Source organism: Lissotriton vulgaris, chromosome 1_1 (assembly GCF_964263255.1).
Source record: "Lissotriton vulgaris chromosome 1_1, aLisVul1.2, whole genome shotgun sequence".
In the NCBI taxonomy this organism is placed as follows: domain Eukaryota; kingdom Metazoa; phylum Chordata; class Amphibia; order Caudata; family Salamandridae; genus Lissotriton; species Lissotriton vulgaris.
In genome coordinates this window covers 681544793-681557535 of record NC_141685.1, presented here as the reverse complement: position 1 = coordinate 681557535, position 12743 = coordinate 681544793, and positions in this window count along the sequence as shown.

Here is a 12743-nt window from a genome sequence, read left to right as displayed (position 1 = left end):
CAGGTGCCAGAGGTGGAATGTCTGCCACACTGTGTGTCACAGACACCTCAGGTGCCGGAGGTGGAATGTCTGCCACACTGTGCGGCACAGACACCTCAGGTGCCGGAGTGGTTAGGCCTGCCACACAGGGAGACATAGCCACACCAGGGGGCGGAGATGTGGATGGTGTGGGGGCAGCTGCATTCAACATCGCCACGCCTTATGGCAGCACTGCCATGATGAGGATCTGCAGGGCATGGTAGAGCCCTTCTATATTCTGCTGATGTGCAGTGGTGGCTGCCATCCTTTCTGCCTCAATCTGCACCCTGTCCTCCATGAACCTCTGCATGTGTACCAGCTCATGGCTTGTTGCGTGTTTATCTAGGTTCCTGATCGATACTGTGACCTTATGCCCCTATTCGGCTATAAATCCATTTGTTCCCTATATTGGCATAACCGTTCAAGTGCGATTTTCTGAAAAGTCATCTCTGGCCTCACACGAACAGAGCCACATTCCAGCATGACTCTCTGCTACTTCCTTTGCGACCAATTAGTGCAATGACAGTGCAGCAGTCCCTATCTGATATTCCTAGATAACACTCCGAGTTCTTCAACAAGATAAAAACTTAGCAAACCTGGAAATCCCCGCTTGCTATGTTTTGATTAGTAATGGAACTCTAATGAGCAACTGATAACTATCACTTCCTAGTGACATCTTTAATTGACGTCTTATGTCCAGCAAACTTGCGTCAAACCCGGCACCTGTCAGGTATAAATATTACCAACGTTGCCTTAAGCAATGTTCGTTGCCTGTTGCTGATGCCAGCTGCCTGCATGACCCTGTGTTGGTAAATCTAGCACTCTGTCGCTGCAGCCTGCTATCCTGTGGTGGTGAAGCTGCTGATTACCATTATCGCCGCTACAGCGCGAACTATGGTGCAGTACGCTTAAGGAGCTGAACAGCCGTCCTCTGCGAAGACATCCAGCAGATTCCAGCTGCCCGCGGACGCTGTCCCCCCTCCTTCCTCGACGCGCTGAAGAGAGCCGCTGCCTTTCTCGTGCAGAGAAATCCAGTCCCGGCGCTTCCGGTTTACCCTCGCGGGTGACTGGGATATCGAGAGAGACCCCTGAAGGAGATACCAATCCTCCATCATTCTATTCAGAGGTATGGTGTTGACTAAACCCTTAGACGAGAATTCTTGAAACAAACCTTGGCAAAACCAACTTAGCTTAAAGCTACTTACTTACTCCCCTTTCACGTGTTAGGCTTAGGTCAGGCACACTGGGGTAGGCTTAGTTAGAAGCACCAGTTGAGTATGTTAGCCTAATGTATATATGACTGTATATATGTTTTATTACTTTTAAACCATTGTATGGCTAAGAAACCATATCAATGCTTTTACAGTTCTATTTCACAATACTTATCTTACTGTACGTACTTTTTATAATAACAGTTATTGCAATTGTGGCAATACATTTCTCTTGTACGAGAAGAAAGACTGTTCAATAAATGTTAACCTTTATTGATACACGCCCGTCTCTCTATTCTCTACATCTCGTGAAAGTAAACTGCACTAGACTGACTGAGTGAAATACGTGTCTATTGTTTCACACGACCCTAGAGATTGACTCTTGATCTGAGGAGCAAAGTTGTCATGTTGCACGGTTGTTGGAAAACTGAATCCCTTCTTGTCTGTGCCAAGGAAGCTGATCACTTCCTATGCAGAGAAGAAAGTTTCCAGTGACCTCTGAGCTAGTTGGTAACACAACCCAATTAAGTTTAGCATAGTCAGTGGAGGCCTGGAATATCCGCAGTTCCACGTCGATACTACTGTTTATGTTATTCCAATGCGCAGGGCCTAGTGGGAAACTAGGAACTACACTACATGGCGCCCAAACGTTTGGTAAGGCGATAAACTAACGCAAGACTTGTAGAGTAACTCAGTCGTGCATATTTCACACTCCTTTCTCCCGTAAATACTCCAATAGACGTCTGGAGTGGGTGAAAGGTTAAAATCCGCCCGACCTTAGTAGGAAGAGATTCCTATGTAAAGCTCTGGTTTATTCAACGTTGAAGGATACAGTGTTCCAAAATATTGTGCACCTAATCTTTGTCTCCTTGGAGACCTACTCTGCAAAACCTGCATTTATACAATGTCAGTAGAAAAAAACGGAACCACTGGGGCCGCAGCAGATGCGACTCAGCAAGGTCCCGAATACACAGACCCGGATGCTATTATCATCCCGGTCCACTTAAGAAGATCTATAACTTTAAAACTTATAGAAAACGGACTGACACCACAAGGTGGTACAGTAATTTTCGTGATAGAGGCTCACGAGTATCGGCAGACAGAGGTATTCTATTCATGGATAAACTTTCCAGCGGTAAACGCTATAACAAAAGAGTTTCACTATTACAAAATAGAGGAACCTCCGGGAGAGTACGCTCCTTTCGAGGAGATTGAAATCCCACTTAAATTTCAAGAGCACCTGCTCTGGTTTAATGGCGCCCTAAAACACAATGATCACATAACCAGGCTCGGTCCACTAGGTAGACCAGGAGCCACGTGGCCGGTTCTAGCCAGCTACACACCACATCCTGACATTGCAAGAATGTCTAGAGAAGAGCTGTTAGCACAGCTAAACACATTAATAAAAATACATAGGCAATTAGTCCAATATGTAATGCGGACTGCAACAGTCCAGCCAGCTGTTAATACACCACAGCTGACCCCTCATCAGGGGAACACAAATAAAATTACACCACAGAACATACAGTCATGTCTTGGTAAAACACCCGCAAAACGGGAACAAATTCCTTTCTGGTTAGCACAGAAAATCACTCAAATAGAGGCAGTATTTCCTGATACTACCCCTATTGAGAAACACAGAATCTTGACCATCTGCCTTCCTATGGGAATCGCACCACACGTGGAGGACTGTGACACTTGGGGTACAGTCTTTGCTTCCATTTACACAAAAACACACGGTGTTCCGTCTATGGCGGTAATACCAGAAGTGCTAAAACAGATTCAAAATGAATTCGGTCCAGAGCCCGCTTTAAATCTAGGTATGAAATTACTGAAAGACTTCAAGCAGGTCACGGCTATATTATTAGCCAACATAAAGGGAGAAGCGGCATCTGTGGCGATTCGCCAGAAGTTGAAGGAAACAGATATAAAAGATCCTGTTGAGCTTGCAAAAATCATAGAAAAATGCTATGAAGAATTAGGTAGAGACAGCTTGGGTGGAAAACCAGTAAAGCCCCAACTGCTCGAAAATCCTGAAAAATTATTTATTAAAAATAATTTAAACACTCCTAAAAAGAGCTGGGATGGAAATAAACAATCCACTCCCAAGGAAAAAGTTTTCCAGTCCAGAGGAAGGTCTCCTCAACGGAGGGAAAGAACTCCGACTCGAGAACGCCAGTCTCCCCAACGGGAGCCCTCTGAGAAAAGATATAACCTTAGAAATAGGGATAATCTGAAAAAACCTGATAGATATCAAAGTATTGATACACGTCCCTCTCGATCTTTTCCACAGAATTCGGAAAGAAGAGGACGGTCAGACCCAGGAGAGCACACCAAGTCCAAAGACAAGGAACCTGCTCAAAATAAGAAATCTCAATTTCAGAAAAAGAAGGTAGCCAGTATTAGAGTAATCAACCATGCCGAGAATACTGAGGACACAGTTGAAAAACGGGGAGTGGGCATTGACAATGTTGGACAGTGCAGCAGAAATCAGTATAGCGCGCAAGATCTTGATGAATCATCTGGAGACAGTGGACACGAATGAATACATTCAGGTTGAAACTGCCGACGCCAGACTTAGCGAGCCCCATAAAATATACGAAATAACATTGCGTATGGAGGGTGATAAGACTAGGAAAATTAAGGGTCTATTTTGGGATAAGCTCTCAAAAGGCTATGATATTCTGTTAGCTGAAAAAGATTGGCCCCCAGAGTTTGTCAGGGAGTGCCCTCGTGGCGAAGAAGTGATTATGCCTGCCTTCTCGAATCACATTCCGATTCACAAAAAATATACATATGCAAGGAAATGGGCAGTGGCCCAGGCACCTGCATTATATAAAAATCATGTAGGATGGGATGAGGATTCACCTCCTCACAAAATCCAACTAAAAAGTGAACCAACTGCCCAACGGCAGTATCCCATAAAGCAAGAAGCTAAAAAACAAGTCAGGGAGATCTTAGATCAACTTGAATACCAGGGGGTGATTGAAACATGCACCTCTCAAATGAACAATCCTTTGTTTCCTGTCTCCAAGCCAGACAATTCATATCGTCTAGTTTTGGACTACAGACACCTTAATACATGTTGCAAAACCTTTGCAGTACAAAACTCGCATAGTGCAGCCCTAATGAATAACATAGTTAGGAAAAAATATAAAACGACATTAGACATTTCTAATGGTTTCTTTTGTCAAAACATTGCACCAGAAAGCAGATATTTGACCGCTTTCTCCGCATTTGGGTCACAGAAAAAATTCTGTCGACTCCCACAGGGGTTCAAGAACAGCCCAGGACTATTCTCAGCTAGGGTAACAGAGTTACTACAAATCTATGATGATGAAGCATTGTCTTACGTAGATGATATTTATCTCACAGACGACGACTTGGATACTCACTTGAAAAGAGTGAACACCATTATACTTGGGTTCGCAGCAGAGGGTTACAAATTCAACTTTAAAAAGTCCCGAATTGCCCATCTGGCAGTACTGTTTTTAGGGTACGAATTATCAAGTGAAGGGAAAAGCCTAGCGGACAACTTCTTAGAGAAGTGCGCTGTACTCCAAGCTCCAAAAACGCTGAAGAATTTACAATCCATTCTAGGTTTCCTGAATTTCGGAAGAACTTACATACTAAATTACGCAGAGAGGGTTAAACCTCTCTACGAACTAATTAAACCTGATTTTAAACAAATCAATTGGACTCAAAAACACACAGAAATTTTGAGATCACTGCAAACAGACATGTTAGCAAAAACTAAATTAGATACACGTGACAACACACGTGAACTTGTAATCCGAGTCATCCCAGGAAGATGCGGATTCACGTACCTAACCTCTAATGAGGGAGAAAAGGTACCAATTTCAATCAAATCTCACTTGTACACACAAGCAGAAAAAACATTCAGTCACACAGAAAGAACTGTGAAAGCAGTGCAAATCGCATTAGCAAATGAACGAGAACTAGCACACGGCAAACGGATTAATATCCTTACAGCGGAATCCGCCTTCGAGGCGCTATTCAGCCCAGTAAACTTGCCTACAGTGTCACTGGATCTGAAATGGATACAGTGCATAGATTCTCTAGGAGCGGAAGATGTGAAATACTATTTCGCCCCGCAATTTGAAGAACTGAATGATTTAGAATATGAAGAAGAATATCCTCTGCCAATCGAACTTCTGCCTCTCCCACAATACGCCTGTATAATCTATACAGATAGCTTTGTACAGCATTTCAACGTAGAGAGAAAATCCTACGATGCAGCATGTGCGATCATTAAAGGTCGTTGGCTGTGCGGTAAATTCAGACCGAAAGTAACAAAAACTGAATCTGTAAGAAACTGTTCGGTTCAGAGAACTGAAATCAGATCTTTAAAGATGGCGCTCGAAAATGCAGAACGTGAATTCCCGACACTTATAGTGTGCGATTCTCATTTTTGCGTCAACTCTTACAACAATAAACTGCAGAGTTGGATCAAAAACGACTACAAAGATGACACAGGTGCCACAATAAAGCATAAATTGCTCTGGAACGAGGTAGCTCTTTTATCTAAAGAACTACAAAAGACTCACGTGATTCACGCACAGAGTCTTCAACGTGATGGCGTTCACGTTGCAGGGAATTCATTGGCTAATACAGCCAAAGCGGAAGCAACTAAACCGGCTTCCGTAGCCACAAAAAAGCGTACAGATAAGTACATAGACGGGGAAACCATGCTGTCAGTTAAAACGACCGTAAAAGGCGACTGTGCAGCACTACCCGTAAACTATCCACTCAATTATGCATACATAATCGATGCAAACTCCGTTCCTTTTGCTCGAATCCCTGGAGTGGGGGACAGAGTAATTCCAAACATGAACAGGAGAATATTTTTAATAGCAGACGCACACATGGGTTTGGGTCTAAGGCACAGAGAGATCAAGGAATCACTGACTGAATTACAATCAGTATTCTGGTGGCCGGGAATGAGTGTAGAACACCAAATATATGCAAACAACTGTGAAAACTGTAATAGGGATCGCAGTAGCGAAGCTTGCTACCGGCTACCAGTCAGAAAGAGCGTAACGCTGCCTACACCCCATCCTGCGTCCTATTAATAGTTAAGACGAAAAGCACTTAAAAAAATGAGGCCTCCAGCGCTCGGCTGACGCTAGAACGGTTATAAAAGATTTGCGAGTCAATATCGGCACATACGCAATTACCACGTTCCATTCTGACCAGGGTCCTGCTTTCAGCTCTCGAGCCTATAAGGAGGCCATGGCCAGCATGGGAATTGGGTTGCGGTATTCTTGTCCGTCATGCCCCGGAAGGGAATAGTGTGGTAGGAAGAAAAAACCGTGACATAAAGCAATCTATAACAGCGAAGGTATTAGGTTCAGGCGCTGGGTGGGTCAAACATTTAATAAGTGTCCAGACTAGTCTTAACAACATGCCAAGAAATTCTCTAAAAGGTTTCAGCCCATACGAACTATTGTTCGGAATTAGAATGCGCGTTCAGGACCTCGATAGTCAGATGTCAGTGGTACAAGAAGAAACAACGCACTTTGATGTAAAAGACCGTTTGGCTGTTTTACAGGAACTGAATGAAACAAGAAAATCATTAAGCAACATAAAATTAAAGCAACAGCCAAGTACCACTGACGAGGCACCACCCGCAACAGCCCCAGCAAGGCCTGTCTGGATTCCAAAGATTGGGGATCTAGTCAGAGAAAAGATCGCGGTTAAGAAGGAATTTGGGCCTTCTTACAGAAAAGCAGTAACTGTCTTAGCAGTCACCGGAACAAGATCAGTTGTGCTACCGCCCCTTGCTGGTAAAAAGGAGAACAGAGTCGTGTCTATCGATCTGGTAAAACCACAAGCATGTGGCCTATAATCAACAGTAGGCCCAGTGGACTCCCAAGAAACAACAGAATACCCAAACTTGCAACAATCCAAGAGGTTCAAACTGAAAGACTAATCACATTCGATCAGCCTGCAGTGCACAATGAAGGACTATGCAATAATGCCATGGAACTCGTGCCTCTTGAAACACAGATTGAAACAGTTCGTCAAGAAACAACACCAGTCTACAATGATGTGGCATCAGAAAGTGCTACCGAGAGACAGATTGAAAGAACAATCCCATCAATTGACAGAACTGCCTCTGGTTATTTCATCAACTTCGACAATTTCTCTGAAGATTTAAATGACCCCGAAGTGATGCCAGAAACAACATAGTATTCTAAAGAAAATACAACAGGACTCCTTCAACAAATCAAAGAACTATATCTGGATTCACCGTTGATTGAGCATTGGATTATCTCAGGAGTTTTCATACTCCTACTATGCCTAATTTTAGTTTTAATTTTAGGGAAGTTCATTACAATTGAATGGACACAGCAAGTCAGAACATCAACCTAGTCCTGAAACCACACAGATCATCCCACGTGAAGAAAAGAGAACTGTCAACAGTAAATGTCACAGCAATTCCAATACCTGGTGGGGTAGTATGGGAGAAAACAGACTATGAGATCTATGGTCCGGTCGAAATCCTGAAGTATCCTCATCAACTAAAGGTTTCCTTAAGTGACTTTGTGACACCAAGTACATTCTCTGATGATTGGGACTTTAACAGTATTAATGACATGATGTCTGATTTAGTAATGTCAGCTAGATTCACGGATCATGATTATTTACAAGGTTCATCTAGCTATGAGCAGTTATTCTGTTACACCCACTATGGGGATCATTACTTGCATAAATCTGCACAGCCTAGAAATGTTTTTATGTATAATCAATGGGAACATTGTGCTACACCACCTAAAAGCAGTTCTAAAGCATTTTTTGAGAAATTCAAATACTTCTCAGGGTTTAACACCAGTGATGCAGAAACGTTTTATTACAAACTGTTAGATAAAACAGGAATGAAAACGATGCTGACACATTCGAAATTGATATATTCAGAAGCATTTTATGACAAAATGATGACATTTGGTTTTGATTATTGGAAAAATAATATTGAAACAAAAACAATTTGGGGTACAAAAGATTGGCAGGTGCAAGGCATAGAAGCACTGTTTAGAACCTGCATGATACCAGAACAAATGTTATTTTTAAATGACACAGTACACCAAACATCTTGTCTTGGCCTAGCTAAGAACAAAGACCTTAAAACACCGTCTATACCAAAGCCAATAGCTGAGAATACAACCACAGATATTGAGTTAGACGTGTCACAAATTTTACATTTCAACAGAACACATCCTGATTGGAAAAAGTGGTTAATCTGGCCTACTGACACAAATAGCTGTCAAGATAGATTCCTGAACAAAACACAGGGTTTAAAAATGACCAGATTAGACCCTAGATACTCCCAGAGACAACATCCAGGGATTATAACAACATACAGTGTAGGGAAACTCTGCCTAGAATGGCTAACTACATCCACACTGGCTGAAATTAAGCAACACTTGTCTTTATTAAAAGATGGTGCTGATTTGCGCGATTTCATTCTTGGACCACGCAAACAGCGTCAAAAGCGTTTCATTGCGACCAGCATCTATGCTGCTTACAACGAGGCTTGGAAAGTAAAGCAAATTGAAACTGCTGAAAAAATACGAGAAATTGATCGTATTAATTTGGAAAAATCACTTTCTGTGGTAGACAATGGGTTAACGACTCTGTCTTCCAGAATATATTCTTTGGACAATATTGTATCCTCTGCCTTTGATGTGATAGACAGAGATTTGCTTATGTTACAACATGGCCAGTCTCAATTACGTTCTATTATAGAATTAGGCTGGACGCTGCAAAATCTTCGTTCAGGCTATGTGCCTTGGCGTTTAATCAACACAACGTCATTATTTTCCAGTTTTAACCTTACTGATAAACAGATCAGTTTGGCACAGAAAGGAGCAGACTATACAATCCTGAGCATCGAAAAACTCGAGAGATTACCATTGACAATGTCAGAGAGTCCTGTCATTGAATGGATAATACACGGAATTATCACAATTCCGATTACAACTTTCCGATTTAAAAAGTGCCTTGAGTACATACCTGCTGGCCAATATGAACAATTGGGTAAAGGATATGTAAAATCCGAATGGAAATTACCATACACTCATTCTTGCTATAGTGACAGCGACAAAAATGTATTTCTTAGTGGTAACAACTGTAAACACTCACTAAGCGGTATACTTTTGTGTCAGGGTATTAACTTACACGGAGCAAGTGATGGAAATTCAAACAACCTTTCATGCCACCAGCTAGTCACACCTGCAACTCAGATAGAGCCCTTCTTTATGCAACTCGCAAACGGGAGTTACATTCTTAGAACGGATCACAGATGTTGTGGCCTGACGCCAGGGAAAAGTTATCTAGTACAAGTTACGTCCATGGTCAAATGTTGTATGCAAGCATTGTTCCCGAGCGGGCCTCCAGACATAGTGACTCCCCTCTGGCCTCGTCTGAATCTCTATTCTATACGAATTGATACATTAAGCAAAATGAAATCTGTACTTTTACAGACAACAGTGCCTATAACGTCATCTAAAGAGACGTATGATCTTCTAGTCGCAAGGACGGCTACTGAGGTTCATGACCTTTTATCAACAAATTGCCCCGTGCATTTCGTAGAAATGTTCAGCCAACTCCTTAACATGTCTAGTGCAACAAGCAACCCAGGCATATTTAAGACAGTCTTTACGGGACTGCTAACACCCTTCCAGGCAATTTTGGGAATCTTTCCTAATTTTGTGCACTCCATTTTTGGCGGCATACCATTATTTTTGGGACTCGTCGCAGGGATTCTATTTTTGACCCTCCTGCTACGTTATGGCAAGCCTCGGCTCAGACATAGCTCCCATGGGAATGGAAGAGACAATCCTAGCAATGCGCTACAGGGACAGGATAACTGACGTCCTCGGATTGGCCAGGCTGAGAGATCTAAACATGACCTGGTTCCTTTCATTCAGACCGATATGGCAAAATTGCATTTTACCTGTGCTACGGTGTATGCTTTGCGGCGATGAATGCGTGTTGGACATCTGTCTTTCACTTCCATCAGCAGTACCAATGGACGTCGATACTTTGCTCAGTCCAATAACGGCTCACGCATTGTGTTGTCCCCAGCGGCTACCAATCCTGATGACGGCATTCGTGGAGACTCCTGTACTACAACCAAGTGGTAACAGTGGAGCGAGTGACAAAAGCAACATCATCCAGGTACAATGTTCTGTGAGCATTGCTGGTCCTGCCTTCGATGACAGCAATCATTCTCACACCTGCCAAGTTACAGCGCTATCTAATTTGGTTGAACTATCACCTGATTTTGTAGACCAATTCTTTGAGAGCCTGTCTGATACGATGTTCTCACCCACAGAGAAACAATAACTTTTGAAAAGCTTTCCGACACACAGCGTTCCCATGAACTCTGAATTCGGCCTTCAGTTTTGATCAACAAAAACTGCCAAGAGCTTTGGAAATCTATTTTCTTTGAATTGGACAATTTTTCTAATATTGACCTTTTTTTGGCACGAACAATTCTTTGCTTAACGTAAAAACTATTCTTAGAGAACAGAAGCTTCACACTTCTATTTCTAAACACATCTAGAGACATAACAACATTACACCAGCCTCTAGCACACATGTTATTACAATGCATTTTATGTGATGATTTATCTCGCTTTTCTTCTGTCAGAGATACTTCATGTGTAATTCCTTTTGCATAATCGTTCATTGATTTCATATGCAATAATTTTTTGAATGACTACGATGCTTTAAAAAACGTACAGTACCTAAATTCCATGTATTACAAGTACGCCTATTTCGAATGCATTTATGTATTTTGGGGTGGGCTATGTTACACATGCATCTTATTGCTTTAGTTTTAGTAATTTTGATGGACATGAAAACGTGGAGTGGGTGTTGCGTGTTTATCTAGGTTCCTGATCGATACTGTGACCTTATGCCCCTATTCGGCTATAAATCCATTTATTCCCTATATTGGCATAACCGTTCAAGTGCGATTTTCTGAAAAGTCATCTCTGGCCTCACACGAACAGAGCCACATTCCAGCATGACTCTCTGCTACTTCCTTTGCGACCAATTAGTGCAATGACAGTGCAGCAGTCCCTATCTGATATTCCTAGATAACACTCCGAGTTCTTCAACAAGATAAAAACTTAGCAAACCTGGAAATCCCCGCTTGCTATGTTTTGATTAGTAATGGAACTCTAATGAGCAACTGATAACTATCACTTCCTAGTGACATCTTTAATTGACGTCTTATGTCCAGCAAACTTGCGTCAAACCCGGCACCTGTCAGGTATAAATATTACCAACATTGCCTTAAGCAATGTTCGTTGCCTGTTGCTGATGCCAGCTGCCTGCATGACCCTGTGTTGGTAAATCTAGCACTCTGTCGCTGCAGCCTGCTATCCTGTGGTGGTAAAGCTGCTGATTACCATTATCGCCGCTACAGCGCGAACTATGGTGCAGTACGCTTAAGGAGCTGAACAGCCGTCCTCTGCGAAGACATCCAGCAGATTCCAGCTGCCCGCGGACGCTGTCCCCCCTCCTTCCTCGACGCGCTGAAGAGAGCCGCTGCCTTTCTCGTGCAGAGAAATCCAGTCCCGGCGCTTCCGGTTTACCCTCGCGGGTGACTGGGATATCGAGAGAGACCCCTGAAGGAGATACCAATCCTCCATCATTCTATTCAGAGGTATGGTGTTGACTAAACCCTTAGACGAGAATTCTTGAAACAAACCTTGGCAAAACCAACTTAACTTAAAGCTACTTACTTACTCCCCTTTCACGTGTTAGGCTTAGGTCAGGCACACTGGGGTAGGCTTAGTTAGAAGCACCAGTTGAGTATGTTAGCCTAATGTATATATGACTGTATATATGTTTTATTACTTTTAAACCATTGTATGGCTAAGAAACCATATCAATGCTTTTACAGTTCTATTTCACAATACTTATCTTACTGTACGTACTTTTTATAATAACAGTTATTGCAATTGTGGCAATACATTTCTCTTGTACGAGAAGAAAGACTGTTCAATAAATGTTAACCTTTATTGATACACGCCCGTCTCTCTATTCTCTACATCTCGTGAAAGTAAACTGCACTAGACTGACTGAGTGAAATACGTGTCTATTGTTTCACACGACCCTAGAGATTGACTCTTGATCTGAGGAGCAAAGTTGTCATGTTGCACGGTTGTTGGAAAACTGAATCCCTTCTTGTCTGTGCCAAGGAAGCTGATCACTTCCTATGCAGAGAAGAAAGTTTCCAGTGACCTCTGAGCTAGTTGGTAACACAACCCAATTAAGTTTAGCATAGTCAGTGGAGGCCTGGAATATCCGCAGTTCCACGTCGATACTACTGTTTATGTTATTCCAATGCGCAGGGCCTAGTGGGAAACTAGGAACTACACTACAGGCTGGTATCGCTGGAGCCACTCTGAGTGGGCAGGTGTTCTTCCCTCTGCGGAAATGAGCCCAGATTCTGGGTTCGGAGACCTGTCTCTTGTG